This window comes from Ischnura elegans, chromosome 7, assembly GCF_921293095.1.
Source record: "Ischnura elegans chromosome 7, ioIscEleg1.1, whole genome shotgun sequence".
Lineage (NCBI taxonomy): Eukaryota > Metazoa > Arthropoda > Insecta > Odonata > Coenagrionidae > Ischnura > Ischnura elegans.
Window position 1 is genome coordinate 85,713,068 of NC_060252.1, and position 19,360 is coordinate 85,732,427.

A 19,360-nucleotide genomic window follows, 5' to 3' on the forward strand; every position below is an offset into this window, starting at 1 on the left:
GAAATGAGCCAATTTTATGGCCCAAAATCATAAAAAAAAAATTCTCATTCATAATTCAGCGAAGGGGAACGACGTGATGGTACTGGAAGTGCTTCCATATTTCTTCTGATATTGAAATAATGCTTTCCTTTTTAGCACGTAAGAACAGTGCTGTATATCATTACGGAATACGAATATCTTCTGGATTTTATCCCTGCTTTACGGGTAGTTCTGATTACGGCAACCACTTGCCGGTCGTCCGTGGGTGAAAAAATCCCCTAGAACTAGCGAGAAAGAAGAGCGAACCGACATGCTAATTGCTTCTGTCTCACGAAGAGAGTAACCGCTCCCTTGTCACCGTTCTTGCTGTCTTTTTTTTATCCTTCCTCTCGGGCTTCGCGGCGTTTCTCCGGTGTGGGGTTGCTCTTATTTCTCAACTGCGACGAATTTCAGGCCCGTGCCTCCGTCGACTGTAACCGTTGGCCTCCTTATCCAGTCCAGGATCAACCTTTTTTTTTGCGCGTGAGTTTTTTTTCTCCCTTCGGCTTGTGGCATTTTTTTATTGTAGTCGTTCTGTCGTTACGTGGAACCTGTAACCGTTTCCTTTGCCCTCGCATTGCGATAATCCCCTCCTTTTTTTCCCTCCACTCGTCGCTTTTCCTCGCTCTTCAGTCCTTTTCCGCACGAGGATCGCGGCTTTACTTGATTGGATCTCGACGTCATCCCTCTCCCATAGTACGAAATCCACTCAAGGTTGTTTACGTTTTTGTCTCCTCTCCCGCAAGCCTCGGGAGTCCGCTCGGCGTCGCTATTGTTGACATGCGTCTTCGGTTGTTTTCGGGGCGGATGCCATGGCAGCGGGGGTGGGAGTGTCGGTGTACGGGTTCTTAAGCACATCATTGATTCGTGGGTAATGTTCAGTTAAGTTTTCAGTCGAAAATTGGCGTGTTTTAATTAATTGGATAGTGCTTTGAAGGAAGCAAACGTAGTTGGGAGCAGTGGTGAATTCAGAGGGGGGTTAGGGGGAATAGGAATAGCCCGCCCTTTATGTAATCAATTTACACTAGATAAAATGTTAATTTTGTTGGTACTCTCAATACTGCTGGGATGTTACCCCCTCTCCCTTGTCCCTATCCTGGATTCGTCACTGGTTGGGCGTGCGATATTTGAAGGATAATATGGTTTGGGTTGGAGACTTATGTCCACTAACGCGATAACTTACGACTATTATCTTTAGTTTTCTAGTTTAATAGCCATCAGCTTTTGTTGCATAAACGTGGGAATGAGATTAAAGCAGCTTCAGGCATTTGGTTGATGTGTTGGGAAAAATTTGTTATTTAAGTATTTGTGACGTTATAATTACGGTGGCATATGGTGAACGTGGTGGTTTAAGAGAGGCTATTATGGAAGCAGAAATAGATGTTGCGGGCTGTGTAGTCGGAGCGGTAAATGAGGGGCAAGAGAATTCATAGTGTATGTTGGGAAGATGTTGGAGAATGGGGATGCGGACAAAAGACGATTTATAGATGGCGTGAAAGGTACGTCGATTTTTAGCTGCTCTATGAATCTGGTGAGAGGGATCGTGGGCATTCGGCAATGAAACAGTAAGACATGTTCACAATTATATTTGTACGGTTGGCCACTATAATGGTAATTTTCAAGATGAAGGAAAGTTGCTTTTTCGCTAAATATAAACTTTTTCTCGAATACTATTTATTTGCAAAGGTGATCAGACGTTTAGTTGGGAAACTGATCGAATCGGAAGTATTTGTTCTTCTGATCGGAGCGACGGATATAACATACGCTTATATTAACCATCTGAAGTGTTGGTCAAGTAAAATGTAGATGGATACCATTTCGCTTAGAGGTTGGTCCAAAGTGATTGGAACCTGGAGTTTATCACTCGGAGATTACCCAAGTTTTGTGCTTAAACGTTAAGGCTTCTTTGAGATGTCGCTTTTCCCCTTTGAAACTATTCCATGTTACGTTACACCGGTAAAAGTGATGGTTATTCAGGTAATCTGCTGATTATGTACCATTGTAATTATATTCCGCGCAATTACCCTCATTTGTATTGATATTTCCCCTGTATATACATGGCCAGAAATCAGTTGTCAAGCCATTTCTACGACCTTTTCCGTGGGATTCTGAAGCGCTATTTGTTTGAATTATTAGACACTTTGTGTAATATGACGTTCCTCCATAATTTCCTCGCCATGAAGCGATATCAGGCGTACGCATCGTTCCTGGCACTTGAATGTTATGCGCGGATTCCGCATTCTCCTTTCCGTGTCTCGTTTTGCGGTCACGACATTTCCTGTGGTATTTGGGATTTTCAAGACGTGATGCCGCCTACAGAGTACTCTTAGGATTTGACCTTGGTAGTCTCTATGAGCACTGCTATGTCCCAGAACTTTCTCCTTATTAGACAAAGGTATTCACGGATGTAGTCGGCTATATCTAATCAGCTGATGTTCGTTACCTCCATTTGAAGTGATGGTTCACGCAAGTCTAGACTGACTATGCAATGCTCGATCTCATCAGAATTTCTGTCACTAAGGTTGTGTTTGGTTCTCTTTTGGGAAGAAGTAAATTGTTTCACGAGGAGTGACCACCCTCTTTACTTGAACTCTGCTTGGAGAAATTTCATTTACATATAAAATAATTGCGTCATTTTTATACAAATACACTCATTTATTCTTACGCATGCAACCATAACTGCGCTGTGTTTTCATCTTTATTCTGAAACCTTAAATAAATTAATTCAGCTGAAGTTCGAAATCGTGTTCCTGAAATCAATTTGGTAACTGTTTGGTAGGAAGTAGAAAAAAAGGACAGTCATTTGTTCGAGTCATTGTTTTGTAAGCAAAAACCCTAGAGGTGACTCACTGGGTATTATGTAGATGCACTAGTTTATTTATTTGTCTTCTCCCGAACATTCGACAAAGTGAAGTTAGACGATAACTTCGACGTGGACGGCCACCGCGTTGGCAGCGTCGGTACTTAGCAGCGAAGTACATCCCGATAGTTATGGTAGGAAAAAGGAAATAAGGACAATCATTTATCTGAGTCACTGTTTTGTAAGCAAACACCCTAGCGGTACTCGCTGAGTGATATGTGTATGTAGTACTGTGCGTATTTTTTTTCTCCCAAATATTCGATCAATCGAGGTTCGAGGATAACTTCGACCTGGACTGATAGCGCGATGGCAGCGCCAGTAGCAGAGGAATGCGTCCCCATAGTTATGGAGCCGAACGTCAGACGTCCCTTTGTTTTTCACCTCGTCCGCTTGAGGCCCCGATTTTCTCGTCCCGCGTGACCGACTAGTTTTCTTTTCCCGCCGTGGTGGCGGCCGGGTATTTTTTACTTTTTTGTTTCGGCGTCCGCCGGCAAGCTGCGACGAGATTGGGCGGCGACGGGCGAATTGGGGGCAAGGGAATCGGACACAGTTGGAAACGTCACGGGGGGTAGGCTGCGAAGATTGGCGCAGTTTGCTATAGAATCGGTGACAACTATATATTGTCGCCTTCCCACGCTTTGTTTTTAGGGTAAGAAATTGTGTTCACGGGGGCGGCGGTAATGTTTCTTTGTTGACCCAATCCCATTGCTTGGTAGTGATTTTAATTATTGGCCTCGGTGGCGGATTTATTCCTTATTGTATTTTGCGTGGACCTCTATTGAACCATCCACCTCAAGCCGTTCTTCTGAGTGGCCAGATTTGTCAGTTGCATATTATTGCCGGCCTTTGTGGCGCCTGGGGAAAGTCCTCGGCTGCCAAACAAGTGGTCGCGGGCTCGAGTCCCGCCTGGGTAGATTGCTACTATCTAGGGCGTGGATGTTCGTGCATGTGTAATTGTTAAATGTGTTAAACGTCCCGATGTAAAATGCCATGTGTATTGTTTTCGGTGGTGTGCGAATGAATAAGAAATAAAATTAATAAACAATTTGGGTGAAAATAGAATCATGCATGGCAAACCGCTATACCTACCTACGCCAGAAGGGCCCGTGATGATGATGGCGGATCCCGCAAAATAAAGAACCGCCTACCGGCCATTTAACCCCCTTGTGGTTGGCCCTTACGTGTTGCGTCGCTGGCATTAGATGTATCGTGAATTGATTTTATGTGGAAGCATAAAGTATCAAATGATGCATTGGAACGATTCTTCTTATTTTACTCACTGTATAAGGGTCCAAATTCGTGATTATGGCGGCAGTTTTTATGGTGCCTCAATCAGTAGCGGATACAGATCAAACTCAGGGAAGGGGTGCAAAAGATATCGTGAGTTACCTTCACTTTTATCGTAATGAAAAATAATGAAGTCACATGCAAAGTTTTACTAAGGTTTATTTAATATGATAATTCACATATGCAAGACAATGCCATCATATGATAAAAATAGTTAACAATTGTGGTTCTGCAATGTTAGGCAATGCGGGCGGCACTGCAAGGGGGGGGGGGGGCGCCCCCCATTTGTATCCGTCACTGTGCTCAATGCGATACCTTTGGTATGAATATTACCTTGTGATATCTGCAGAATTACTTTTTGCAGATCGTCATTGCATGGGTTGACCAAATAAAGGTTGCGAGCATTTAGGATCTTGAGTAATTAAATTTATATATGATCACTTCTCGGGCTATTCAAATGTGGGAGAACACAATGGATTCCACGTCGCAGAATGGATTCATACGCAGTTGATGGGCTTATGTCTACGTAGCTACGAGTTATCGACCTCAGAATTAAGTTTGATGCATCCCTTCTCAATTTCATAGCCAAATAGTACCATATCTGCGTATTTCAGACATTCACTGTTTGTATTATATTCCTTCGATATATTCACCTCTAGTTAATTCCACTACCTCCCTTCATACGGCTGTCACCAGCTCCCCTTGTATTTAATATTATGTAGTCTTTTCTTATCTTCAAGGTTCGTGTGAGATATCTGTCATTTGTTATCTGTGGGTATCTAATTGTTATTTTTTTTCATCGACCCATTTTATCGTCATTATCATCCTGTCTAATCATAAGTGCTAAGAAGTTTTGATTTATATCTGTTCACTTTTTAATGCAAATACGTGTAGGCAAGAAGCGTTTCAACACCTGAACACCATCCAGTTTATCTCATCGTCCGAGAATAACTATTATGCGTAGAAGCACTTTCTGTTTGTAGGCATGTTCGTTTAACGATGGAAAATTTGATGCCTTCAATTTTTAAATCGATTTGCCGAAAATGGTATCCCATTGACCTTGATTCAATTGACTCCATTCTCTTGAAATACTAATTTGATCAAGCTTCCGTTGTGATAGTGTTTCCTGAGATCAATGCATTCCAGCCATGGTGAATGTTATGGTTCGGGAGGGGAGAAAGCTGACGTTTTTTTTATCCAGCTAGGTCAGATGAGTGATGGAGCAATGCAGCTAGGTGCAGTACTGATATAATGGAGAGAATTAATGCGTGGACTTGTTTAAGGATTGAGCCTCATTCTTTGGGTCACGGAAGAAAGAGCGGATAAGAACGAGAGAGGAAATACTTGGAACAGATTAGCTTCAGTTAGGGTAGAGATATTTCGTGTCAGTGGAATTATTTTTAAAATTTATTGTAGATTGTGTTCAATCAAATCTATTACATCGTAGTGAATTAATTTTTAATTATTTAACTATTGTTAATAATTATTGCACGCTCTTTGTAACTAAGTGCTGTTATTATCTGTTGGAAGTGGTCTCTATTTTTAAAGGTTAGAAATATTCGTTCCATGCCCCTAAGGCATTTCTGTTTCTTTCTGGAAACAGAAAAAAACTAGATAGGTTTTTTTTCAGCAGAAGACAATGGAATTGAAAGTGACATTGTGTGCATACTGCACAGAGCATGTTTTTCGCTGATGCTTGTGTGAACTAAATGCGTACGTCAATAATTCGCCTGCGAAAAGGCATTGAGAAGCCGTGCGATCATTTAATTTCAGAGTTAATATACAGGGAATAACCCTATTTTCCAAGTTCTTCTCCTTATATCGTATCGTCTGCTGCATCCGAAATTTGGAGGGAGTATTGCGTCCAGAAATAAAACAGTACACTTAACGTAATGTTGGTTGGTAAATACTATTCGATGAGACCGATTATCTCTGAAGCAAGTGTTGAATGTGAGTACCTGCAGGAAAAAATGTTATTTTATGGAACTATAATATTCCCTTAAAAATCTTAGCCGGCACAGACCCTGCTGCTGTAAATCGGGAGAAAAAAATATTTTGGAGGTGCTGGGATTTGAACCCAGGACTTTCAGCATGCGAAGCAGACACTCTACCACTGAGTTACACCCCCGATGAAGGAAGGCAGCGGTGAATAGCGTTATAAATCCTACGCTGCTTTATCGAGAAAATTAGTAATGTACCTACCCTCTTTTTCGTGTAGAGCCATTGGTTATCGTTTGAGCACTTGTGACGCCTCACGGAGGCAGTTGAATATGGAGGGAATGGCAATGATGCCAAGGTGACTCTAAAATTCTGTGACGTAGCTTTTGACTGAAGCTTGGTAGGATCACATGTTTGAGCATGGTGCGCATTATGAATATAAGTGTAGTACATGATGATATAAATTCTGTTATACCAACAAACGACGACGGAATAGATGAAACTTTTTACCGAACTCTCATTGCTACTGAAGGTCTTGGTTCAAAAAAAGTTTACTTAATGAATATTATTGTAATCAATTCACATTCATCTATAGCGTTTCATTAACATTCGCAGTTTTATTAGGAATAACTCCTCAGTTAATTCTGATTGCTCTGCTGGCACAGAAAGATGTCTTATTTGCGTCGGTATGAAGAGGAATAATTGATGTTTTTCTTTGACATGTTCTTTTTTTTATAAGAGAAATTTTTTTTACTGGCTATCCGATTGATCGTTGTGTTTTGTGGCCTCGCAACTCAGGAAGAAAGGAAATGAGGGGCAGCAGATTATATTTTTCTGGAGATTATTGGTTTTAAATTTTTTTATTTTTTTTAAAATTTAATTCTGCAGATGTGATCAAAGGTTTCATTTACCATAATATCTGCTGAACTCTCTCTCAGTTGTGTAGGTTCGAAGACTTTCGCGGCGTTGATCAGACGATCTCAGCATTTTCTTCGGGTTCTTAACGCGTCCGTTGTTTTTTGTTGACAATAGGGAAACTGTTGTCAATGAAAGCCAATGGACACGGTGGGAAACCGAAGAAAATGCATATATAACTCAGAAAATGAAGATAAAGTGGTATTTTGAACTAAAAAAGCCACACCAGTGGCTTGTGTAGTTCAAAATACTCGGGTCTCTTTTAAACCTATCCTTTCGGTGGCTTTTCGGTAGTTCTTTATTCTCATCGGTGCCCACAGCACTTTCCTAAACCTAGCCTAGCGCAGCACGCTTCTAACAGGTTGGCTAACCTGTATCGGAGAATTTAAACTCGCTGAAGCTGTGTTGTGAGAGTAAAGGTAAGATCGACCTTAAAGCCACGACCCCTGGTTTACGAGGACCCTCTAAATTTAAGCCTTGATTCTTTTCTTCCTGTTTTGGCAATGCTTCATTTTTTTCTCCTGTTTTGTGGAAGAGTCTTGGGACCTCTTTAGAATTCCTAGACCTGGTTCCCCACCCCATGGAAATGTGGTTCAGGGAGGTTTGTTGACGCCTTTTCTTTTGGGCACCGGTTGTCGAGACTGGTTGGCGGCGGAAGTGCTGCTGACGTGTTTGACCTTCGTGGTTCATAGTAGTTGAGGCTTCACCTGGCTTCCTGCATAGGGTGGGCTTTGGTCTATAGATGTTGCACCTTGCAGATGTCGTATGTGACGCACAAAAGATGTGACGGCCTCGTATCTGGGTGATGCAAGGGATGATTTAACGGCCATATTTCTTTCGAGTGGTTCCATGTTTAGACTCGCGTCCTTAGGAATGCGCGAAAGAGTTCTGGAAGATGGGAGGTAGCAAAGTGGAGCTATTCTTAATTGGCCTACTTGTAATAGTGTCCATAAGGAACAGTAAGAGGCATGTTCGCTCCTTGTTCCGATTTAAGATTGGGAATAATATTCTACTTTTACTATATCAGTTCAATTAAGGAATTAATACAATTCGTTCTCACTATCCATTTGTCCGTGCTACTTAAATCATTTTTAATAAAGGCACGCGTGACATTTTTTATCGTGGGGGCCCCCTCCTGATACCGTATTGGCTTGCAAATTCAGTAATCCTTTTGTCCTAGTCCATTTAATGCATGCATATTGATTCTCTAAAACCGACTGTAATTGCGAAATGGAATGAGATTTGCATTTGCTGCAGTAAGTAAATGAGGAATTAAACTAATTGAAATCAATGTTGAAACTCATGGCGCCGGAGTTTATCCTTAGATGAAAGTTCATGATTAATGTATTCTTCACTTTTCGAAATACCCCGTCGTGTTAAGCTCGAAACGGTGTTTTCGCAGCAAAATTCCAATGTAGAATGCATTAATTTCTATGGCGCCCGGCAGGCAATATCATTCGATGCCCTCATATGTACAAATAGCTGTACTCATCCTACACCGGCACATCCTACGAGGCTGCTAAGTGGGCCTGTTGGCAATCGCCCAGCCACAGAGTACAGCGAGAGTACTCTGTTTCCCAGGTGAATGAATGAATGAGCGTCGCTTACGTTGTCCCGCTTTATCCCAGCTACCTTTTGATTGTTGAGCGAAGCATGCATGGCTTTTGTGGGGGCAGGGTGAGTTGAGTACGTGAATAGGAGCGAAGTGAAGGGAGTCGGAGAAAGTGGTGGGGATGTGTGGGAGAAGAGAGAAAGGAGGGACCGAAATGTCTGAGGGACTGTTGGGGAGACTCTTCCGGGTTGGCGGGGGTGTCGCTGGTCGACTACATTATCCCCCACCACCCCAGATATTCTCTCCTCCCCACTTTGTCCAAACTCGGAAAGAGAAGACTAACGTACGTGAGTTCAAACTTTTTGGTGGGGAGGGTGTGGGTTTTTTGGTGGCCTACGTAGATGGCAGTGGTCCTTTTGGAGTCCTCTGGGTGTTACGAAGTGGAAGAAATGGTATGATTGGAAGGCGGCAGTGTGAGTTTTGGCCCGGTGGGTGATGCAATAAATGTGTACATTTTTGAGCAACAAAAATGTACAGATCAACAATTTCGAGGCAACATAGTGAAAAACTTGACATAAATGAATGCAGTATTCACAATTAATACAATTACTTATTATTTGTTGTGTTGTGTTTTTTTGGAGATCTTTGGTGATGAGTCTTACTGAGATATAGGCCGGAAGACGAGGAGTAGACGGGTTTCTTATCTGCATTGTAATAGGAAGAAGCTGTAATGCGCAGAAGAGTTTTAATTGTTTACGGTTACATTACATATGAAAGAGTTGAAGTTTAAAATTATATTATCCTAGGGCAGACAACCATTTCATACAAGCGGGCCTCAGGTTATGTTTGGCATGTGCTACGGAAATTCTTGAATTTACATAGGATACATCTCATTAATAGATGCTTATTTGACTAGTTTTAATTACTTTATATGCTCTCAGGTACGTAGTTCTCTTAACATCCTTTGTGTGAAATAATCCATTAGTATTTTATATCTGGCCTAGGCGTCGTATATTACACTTGCAAAAACCTAGGCCGGTGAAATTTTTTTTGGGAAATGAGAAAGTGATTTTATTTTCATACTATCGGTAAGGGTCATAAATCGCATGATGCGGTATGTTTAGATTTTCCTAACGACGCTTAACATATGATTTTGCTCTCAATCCGTGTAAGTTAACGGATCACGAAGCCTGAAATGAAATCAGTTACAGGCTAATAGTAATGAGTTTAACTTTTTTTCCGCAACACCCAGAGAATTCCTTAGTTCTCGCCATGTTCCCGAAATCATTCAACATACCTCGGCCGTCGTGATTCTTCAGCAGGAAAGCATTCTTCGTCTTTAGCAGGAAGAATTCTTGGCTTCTTATCGGGTGGTAATTCATTTTTTTATTTATCAAATTGTCCACGTACAGCATAGTTTGCCATTTTATAGTTGCCATTTTATATATAATTCGTTGGATCGCTTCGTTTCGATTCGTTTACCAATAAATACACGCTGAAGACGGTGGGGGGATCATCACTCGAAACTTCGTTATCCAACCAAATTACCCCGCGGAGGGAATTACCCCTTTAAAATTTGCAATTGCTCTTTCATAACCTATCAAGGCTCTTTTGGTCCACCGTTTGGTAACCACTGCCTCAGGTGATGGAAGCTCGCTGATTTAATCGCGCGGCTGCTGGTTGGGACTTTGTTGCGCAGAAAGGCGAGAGAGACCTTGCTCTGACGGCGAAGTGTTTGTTGTGCGGAGCTGGAGAAAGTTGGGCCCGAAAAGCGAGCGACGACGTCTGTGGAAGTGCGGGGTCTTCATCGGCCACCTTAGCGCGGTGGCCAGGGTAGAACGCTCTCTCGCGGCAGCCCAAGGAGAAATTGAGGTCGGTGGGCAGCTGAGCGTACGTGCGCCTGCACGCTTATCGCACGAGAGCCACCCGGGGCTTTGCGGTTGTCGTCTTCGGTGGGCGGGAATCATGACTGTTCCTCGCAAAGGCTTTGGCTAAGCGTTTCTTTTCTCCCGACAATATGAGCCTGCAGGTGAGGGCATTGGTTGTAATCGCATCAGGGAAAGGCTGCCGGGTGCGGGAATCGGGTTGATGTGGTGGCTCAAGTGTTGGTTTTCCATCCTTTGGACCTGAGTTCAAAACCTGGGGGCGCGTAATAGGAAAATATTGTTTCAGTATATAATAATCTTCTCAGCAATTATTTGCTGATAAAATAAATGAAATCCGATTAATATAAAGTCCCATTTTGTCTGTGAACGAAATAACGGATAAGCTATGAACGACCTTTATTACTTAGCCATCGATCTGATTAACTTTTGATTATTATTTTTTTAATTCCCCATTTTCCTACACGTTAAAATCTCATTAATGCTAGAGGATGCGTACTGTTCATTGTTGTCTGTAGTCGTGTACCAATACAAGTTTTATTACCGTAGTTTCCATGAAAATATGACTTGTATACTGCTCTCCTCTTTCATGAATAACAATTTCCTTGCCACATTTTACTGTACGGGCGAGGGGCTTGAAACCTTAGCATAGCATAGCTGTTCTTTGGGTATGACTTAGTTGTTTTTCGTGATGAAAATGTCATCCAGCCATTCATGCTAGCGTCGTTCACAATCCAATCTCCGTCGCTTAGTGAAAGTTTCTGGGGCTGTGAAAGCATCATTTACGCATACCAATAGCTCTCCCTTTTGAAGCCAAGAATATCATTCGTGATTTTCTGGAAAGACTGCTTATCAAAGTGTATGAAATACGTCCAAAGGTATGACATTTGGTACTCTAGCCCATAATTCCACGCTACGGTGATATGAATCAACTTTCAAATTTTAATGCAATAAATATTGATTCTTCGAAAGTATCTTGGTGCGGTACTAAGCCGAAGTTTTTTACTGGTAGTGAATTCAAAGCGTGATTAAATATAAAGGAACGAAATTGGCGAAGAGCTTAGCTGTCATTAAATAATATTAGTCATATATTTAAGCAGTCTATGTAAAACAGTAATTAATACGCCGTAGGAATGATATTATTATCTGGGTATACAACTGAGATTCGCATAACTTCCGTTTTTTGCACCTTGTCTATTTCTTGGGTTCCTGGAGGAAAATATTTGTTGTGTAAATTTGAAATATGCCTCTGAAAACAAGAAGCCTGGACTCAACTACGAAATTATTGATGCTGGAATTAAATTCCTGGAGTTCATCATCTGGCTATTCATCCCAAATAATTTTTCTGTAATCATATGCTGCTGATTAGTATTCGTCGCCAATTTTTTATCCGACCTTCATAATTTTACTCCATTTTCATCGTTTGATTACGTCTTTGTTAATGACGCAATTGGATCAGTAACTTCGTTTCGATTGTGAAGTGCAACTTAAATGCAGTTGGAACTTATAACAGGTTTTTAAAATGGTGTTGTGTGGGTTTATAAATATAGCAGGTGTGTATAAAATGTTTATAAATGTTGTGGTGACCATTTGTTATTGCTATTTAAATATATGCCCGAAATATTTCTACATATTCTCTAATGGCTTTGTGCGGTATATTTCAATGAATTTAACTCTGATGAAGAAGGATACGAATCAGAGTGTTCTTTAAATCTATTGGTAAGTTAACTTTTGCTGTTTTCATTCCCCAAATTATTACTGAAGTTGGGGTATCAGTGTTGGTCTCGGCATTCTGCACAGCCATCACAGTCAATCCTGTTTATTTTTCTTCCATGGTTTGGACACTTACGACTACGTCTTGATCGTTGTTTCGTTCGCGCGCTTGCGAAAGGAGGAATTCCCCCGCTCTCGGTGGGTGAAGCCGATTTTTACTTTCTCCGATCAGTCGGAGGAATCGCAATTGCCGACTCTGTGGGACGACCGCGTCGGCGCGGGGTTGTTGGAGAGCAGGATATCTCAACAGGCAGGAAGAGACGCGGAGCGTGGTTTATTCAGATTCACCGCCTCCCCCATGTTGTTTTCCACCGAGAGAGAGAGAACACTTCGCGAGTACATACATGCGGTTCCCCGTCTGCCGGATGTGGAACGCGGGACCCTTCAGCGTCTTTTCATCAAGTTATAGTGGTCCGACACGTATCGTCGGTCGGTCGGGCCCTCGACCCTTCCGACTTCCTCCTCCCCTGCCGTGTAATTTGCCTTCCTGTCCTCAATCTTTGTTCCATCGCGTTAACGATCGTGGCTCGCACAATGGCGAGTTCCAGTCGTTGTTTGGCGTGAATGGACACGATCGAATATTGGGTGCTAGTGTCTCATTTGTGCGGAAAATTGAATTCGTGGGTGCGCTCATCTGATTTGTAACGAAAGGTGTATCTGGTGGCTGTGAACTGGAGCGTCATTTTCTGGAATAGGGTAGTTTCCTCCATCAAGGAAAACGAAGGACGTTGATTGCGATTCGTTACCCACCATTACTGTATTCATAAAATACAAATTATTTGGTTTTAGAATTACCGGTTTAAGACGAATGGCAAGGGTCAATTCTATCCTCATTTGAAAAAGGCCAGATTGGCGCCCATGCGATGCCACTCCACGTGACGTCACAGCGACCTAGTTTCTATACGAGTAGATAGGAGTTTTACATCATCCGAAGTTACCAATGCATGCATGAGGCACAGAGCTCAGGGAAACATGTCCTAATAATCACCTATTAAAACTGGCAAAGGTCGGAAAGTTTTCTTCGTTGGATAAGGTATTAATAATCCTTATTTAAGACTAGCGCTACCTGCTAGCATGGTACTCTGCTACCTGCTAGCATCCTGCGTCGTATAAGCACTCAGAGGCTCGCCCCAAGGTCACCTCACTTGCGGCAGCGGGAACCAGAACGACGTCGCACGGAGTTTTCCCGGCATTCACACTTAGCCGTCGCGTTTTCCCGCGCTTGAAAATTTTAACTTTTCATTTAATCGCGAAAAATAGATATCGTTATTTAAAAATCTAAAAGCGTGAAATACATACTCCAGGAGTAATAATCTTTCGATTTAGGCAGTAAAAAACATTATAGGAAACCACCATATTGATAAGAGATCTCACTGCACGGTTGATCGTCAGAATTTGCAATTTGGTGGGTAAAGAATCGCAAACAATGACTTTCGTTTTCTTTGATGAAGGAAACTACCCTATTGCTGATTATTCACCAACGCTAAAGCAATTTTTTTCAGCATGCATGAGTGCTATTGTAAATGTTAAATATCAATGAGATATACTAGAAACCTGATATAGTATTGTGTGATTCTCATTAGGTGATGTAAGTTTTTCTAATCCATGCATAAATTTCGACCTTTAAAAATTTATTATAAAAAAAATAGAACACTATGTTCTCCACCACTCCCATTGTTCGTAGAAAACGTAGACTACACTACGCCCGAAAAGTCTTCGACATCATGGAATCAGAGTGTGGCAAAACGATTCGGAATTTACAAAAATGTAATAGTGGTGTATAAGTAAATAAAAACGAGAAACAAACTCCCAAAACTTAAAAAATACTGAGTTATAACTCCTCGATCCTCCTACAGTCTGTGTAACAATAATATTTGGACGAATGCGATAGAAGTATAGCGCGACGAAGGAATTAACTAGGCAGACGGAAGAAGAGCAAGCGTGCGAATATTATACTGCCAGCGATTAATTGTAAGTCCGTGGTTTTTGTTAGCTGTTAACAGCGATAAACTCGGTGACTCAAGCTTGTTCAGGGAGGCGCCTGAAAGAAGTACAAAATCTTATAGGCTTAAATGAGTAAAAATAATGTTCTCGAACATGATAGCTCCTCCGTATTCTTCGGCCAAGAACTTATTTGCTAAGATTGATTTATTACCGGTGAAATTCTCTCGGGGTTTCCACCAGATGAGTTGCTTGTAGGCCGACGTTTCGATGGCTGCCTCTGCTATCCTCTTCAAGGTAGGAGAGAAACGTATCGTCGAGTTACAAGGAACTCACCCGGTGGAAACCAGGAGAAGATTTCACTGGTAGTAAAATAATCTTAGCGATTTAGGTCTTGACCGAAGAATACGGAGGAGCTATCATCTACAGTACTTTTACTCACTTAACCTTAAAGATTTTATGCTTCTTTCATACGTCGTAATAGAACACAATCATATATTTTTCTACCCTCTCATGTAGAGGGGTTTAGATTTCACTTCCAGCTATCTCCGGTATTCTGAATTAGATTCTTACAGTCCAATTTGGAGTCCTGTGTAAAGCAGCGGCTTTGATTTGAATCATGACTCCTCGTTCGGCGCGTTCCAGCCTCCCTGAGCTCAAAATGGCTCGGTCTATCCGTCGGTGGGGTGAGGCAGACTTTTTGTTGTGATAGGCCGCATGGATCCTACGGAGGAGCTCCTTTTAGGCCGTTACGGGGGCGTGTCTTGGGAACTGCGGGTTACTCTCGCCGTGCGTGGGCTTATGCAAAAGGATTCCGTTGGGATCAATCTAGCCGGCTGGTTTGGGGAATTCGCCGCGGGCGGAAATGCCATCGTAGTTCCATTTCTCTGGACGGACGTCAGCGTCCCTAACTGCACTTGGTGTCTCTCGCTCCATCTTTGGTTGCCGCGTGCGTCGGCGTCGCCCGGCACGTTAATCATCGCGCGGAAGTCATTGTCCCACTGATCCTCAGGCGACACCTCCTCCCGGTTTGCGCGGGAGCAATTGATGCCCATCGTTTACCTTCAGTTAGTCTTTGAATCGGTACTAATTTTTCGGCTGTAAAGCTTACGATTTGTTAAATGAATGTTTTACACTCGAAATTTTCATTAAAATTATCTCATGTTTTTAGGAAGTTGTTCTCTGTTGTTGCGCCTATGCTCACTCAAAACCTTCCCAAAAACGTCAATTAGTCGTGGATGTTCATACGTCATCAATTTGTTGTGTTTTCGTCGTATTTTCAGCTTCCGATGCCCAAAAAATCTTATCAGTTGGTCATTCCACATTAATTGGCACGCGGTCCCCTTCACGGGAATTTCATCCACAGGCAATGAACGTGAATATCAAGTCTTTATCCGGGAGAACTGAAATGCAATTTTGCAGATAGTCGGTATCTCATAAACGTGCGTCTAAGGATTGCCTCCTTATGTCAAGTAGTCCGAATTTATTTGAATTCAATTAATTTAATTGATAAACTATTACCCTTTATGTTGACAGGTAGAGTTTGGGTTTATTTCTTGTTGCATATTCCATGGACCTCCATAGCAACATCCACCTCAAGACAATATTGTTAGTTGAGAATTTTGTGAATTGCATATTATACGCCATTTGCCCCGCACATTGTTTCTGTAAAAGGTAAGGTTTTCATGTTGTTTGAGTCATATCTCTCTGAGCAATTAAATAGATAATTACTACGATACCCATAGCCGTAGAAGCAATGAGTTTGTTTTCTTGATTCATCTTGAGTTACTTTTGAGCATCCAGGCTAATTTTTTATCTTTAGCGTACCTTTTTATTATATCATAAGTGAATAAATGAGTTACAAGCGTATCGAGTCTATCTTGCTGCTGTTTTTGCAGTCTCCGAGTGCATCACTATATCCGGAATTTTCCTTTGTTATGATTGTCTTGCACTGGCGGGTAGAAACCTAAAGAGGAAAAGGATGTGGTGATTCAATTTTCTCTCGTTCTTTTGCCCAATGTAAAGAATTAACTGGCCTCTCGAGACAACGTTAAAGGTGTCCGTCTACTAAACGAGGAAATTGTTACTGCGTTCGTGGCGAGTAGCGATGTGTGAGGTTGGTATTTTGGTGGCAGGAAGTGTCTGCTCCGAGGGGAAATTTCAACCGCTAAAGTTGCACGTACTAAATTCATTTCCACCCTGTCTTGCGCCGTCGTAATCTCATTCCCCACCCAGGGGGCCCAGCACTCCTCCCCAGGTGGCTACCAAGGGTTGGCGCTTGATAAGAACTTACTTCCGTCGATTCAGTGAAGTGTGGAGTGAGTTCAACGCCTCAAGCGGTTAGATGTTCCCCGTGGATTTAATCTTGTATGTTCTATTATCCCAATTTTAGCCTTCTGCCACTCGTCGAGGCCAGTTTCTTTGCGGTTTAAAGTACTGTGGAGGCCAACTTAAGAACCGAGCCACCTGAGCCGCCGGAATTGCTTTTTCCTGCTTAAATGCAATTTCTGTTGCTATCTATGACATAGACGTTATTTATAATTTGGATATTAAAGTACAGAAAAAAGGTAATAATTTTTGTATAAAATTTGCAACTTAATTATATTTTTGTGCGTTGATATGTTGATTATTTCCTAATCATAATTGAAGGAAGCGTGTTGGCACATTAGAACTAAATTTTCAAACAGGTTTAATGCAGTTAAGGGAAGAATTTAGTGAGAATAATTTTTCTTGAATCTTCCATCTCATTAAATATTTCGTCCATATCATCGTAATCATAACAGAGAGGAGTAGGTACTCAATAACACTCAGAAAGGTTTCTTTTTTAGCGGATCCTTGGAGAAGACACATGAGCACATTGTATCGGGATTATCGAAAATGTGATTTCCGTAGGTAGGAGTAAGCTTTTGGCGTCGTTACCTAATGTGCCCACTTACCAGAAAATAATCATGATCCATGAAACCTAGAAATTATATTTTATATTCTGGCTTGTAAGTGATGCGTTTTTTGATTGGCCGGGCAGTCCTAAAAGTGTTGAGAAGATGATTTACGATGTTTCTTCACGCTTAGCCCGATATTACGTCTCCTCTCGCTCTCAGCCTATTTCTCAAGTTCACGTCAGTGTTATCGGCTCGGCGGTCGACAATCGGTCATTCCACTTTCTGGAAGCTTAATGGACGCTCGTTTCTCTAGCCTCGGCCGTGTTTACCGTGCACAAATGGACTGATCTCCCGCGTTGAAGTCGCATTTCCGGTGACACCTTTCCCCCGCTACCAGAGGGTCACTTATTGTTAGCTACCACCCGCCATCCATTGTGACGTAATATCCAGATCACTCCCTTCAGGTGTTTCTTACTCGAACTCATGAGTCGTAACAAATTTGATTCGTTCTGCGTTCTTTCATTACTGTGTACTCTTACGACTGCATGCATTTATTTACTTGGAATAATTAGTTTAGCTCCGGCGCTGTTCGTCGGAAATTTATTTTGGTGAGCGAGTTCTCGGACTTGGAAGCGTATTGTTGCTAAAATTTAATCGAATTTTTCATATTTTACTTAGATGGTTTTAGTTTTCAACTGTATATTTTATGTGAACAGTGTCCAATTAAATTAAGAAGTGCTTAGTAGAAGTGAGAATGATTTTATTGAAAATAGTTATGGTGTCGCTCCGGAAAATTTATGGTAGTCTCGAAAAGAAACTTATCTACATTTGGAAAAATACCTGAAATTATAAAAAAATCACATCTTTGTTCCGTAAAAGTTAAATTTATTCCCTCAAGTGTGAAATATTGTTGTACTATTGTGGGTGTAACATTAGCATGCATTTATTCGGAGTCACATTGAGAAGTATTGAGGTGATTATGCTGCATTGTACGCGACATGTTTCTAAGGCGTACATTTTATGATAACCACAGCTGAATGCTAAATTTCAAACATTTCCCTTAAAATGGAGTTTCACAAAGTACCTGTCACATTCATCAATTACATATTGTGGATGGTACATTTTGGACAATTTTCTGTTACGAGTACTCGGAATGTGCTGTTGTTCAAGCATATCGAGTCGCATACACCAAGTATGAAGTTCGCCATGATGATTGTGACCCGGATAAGCCAAATATTTTTTCATGGCGAAGTTCATCCTCCGTTACATTACACCCGGGTATGCGACTATCCGTGTATGAATGCGTACAAAGCCACTTGTTTCGTGCAGTGTATCAAGTCGCCTCTTTGATCAGAATTTTGCTTAGACCGAAGGAATTGAATTATTCTGGGTCATGAATGTCGCGCACCACATTTAGGAAAAATGTTGGTGTCAATATTTGGAATATGGGTAGATTTCTTCGTTAAAACTTTCGCGAGTACACGCCATGTTAGTTAAAAACTTTGGAGCTATGTCGCCGCGTCAATTTTCGGTTGGCCGCTACGTTTTCCAACCAATGCTGGTCGTTTTTTTTCTGACATATCTGGAAGATTCGCTTTAAATTCACTTGCAAAAGCGACAAGCATCGGTCAGGAAACGTTGGGGCCACCCGAAAATTGACGCTGCGACATAGCCCAAAGGTCTTTAACTATCATGGGTCGATTTGGTAAAAAAAAACAAAGATATCCTTGTGTTGAAGGACCAGATGATGACTTTCGTGGTGGTATCTCGTTCTACGGCGGTGTCGTTTGTCACCCGTTTTTGAGATTCAGCGCTCGCATCAAACCGGTTGCCTCTCTCCAAAAAACCGCACGCTCGGCGATGTCGAGGAAGACCTCCCGTCCGAAGAAAGTCTTCGGCGCACTCCCGGTGACAAGAAGACCGGGGGAAAGGCGAGCATGGCCAGCCAGCACCACGCTGGGAGGGTCAACAACCGAGACGGCACCCGTGCGCGCGCTAATGGCCGGCACAGAAGTTATTTTTGCCCGGCATACGCACGGCACGTAACACTTGCTCACATTTTTGCGATCTTTCTTTTCATTCTTTCTTTGTCTCTCCCTGCCTCGTCGCTCGCTACAGATGTGACTCCGTGCGCACAAAGGAAGTACTTCCTAATCGGCCCCAGTCGGTTTCCTTCGGTTATTTTCGCCCACGCGCGGCCAATCAAAGAATAAAGTTAGGAATCCAACGGTTGGGAATGCACGTCTTCTGACGTGGCGCGTATCGCACGTGTTGCTAATGATGGAGTGCGAGAATGTTGCGCTTAAGTGATTAC

At 42.0% G+C, this 19,360-nt stretch overlaps 1 protein-coding gene and 1 non-coding gene across 2 annotated transcripts in view; one reads left to right on the forward strand and one right to left on the reverse strand.

Annotated features, from left to right (window-relative positions):
• LOC124163029 overlaps window positions 1–19,360 on the forward strand; it is a 295,123-nt gene that overhangs the window by 160,412 nt on the left and 115,351 nt on the right. The window lies entirely within an intron of this gene.
• Window positions 6,222–6,293, reverse strand: Trnaa-cgc. Its single transcript has one exon. It is a non-coding gene; the product is annotated as a tRNA-Ala (tRNA).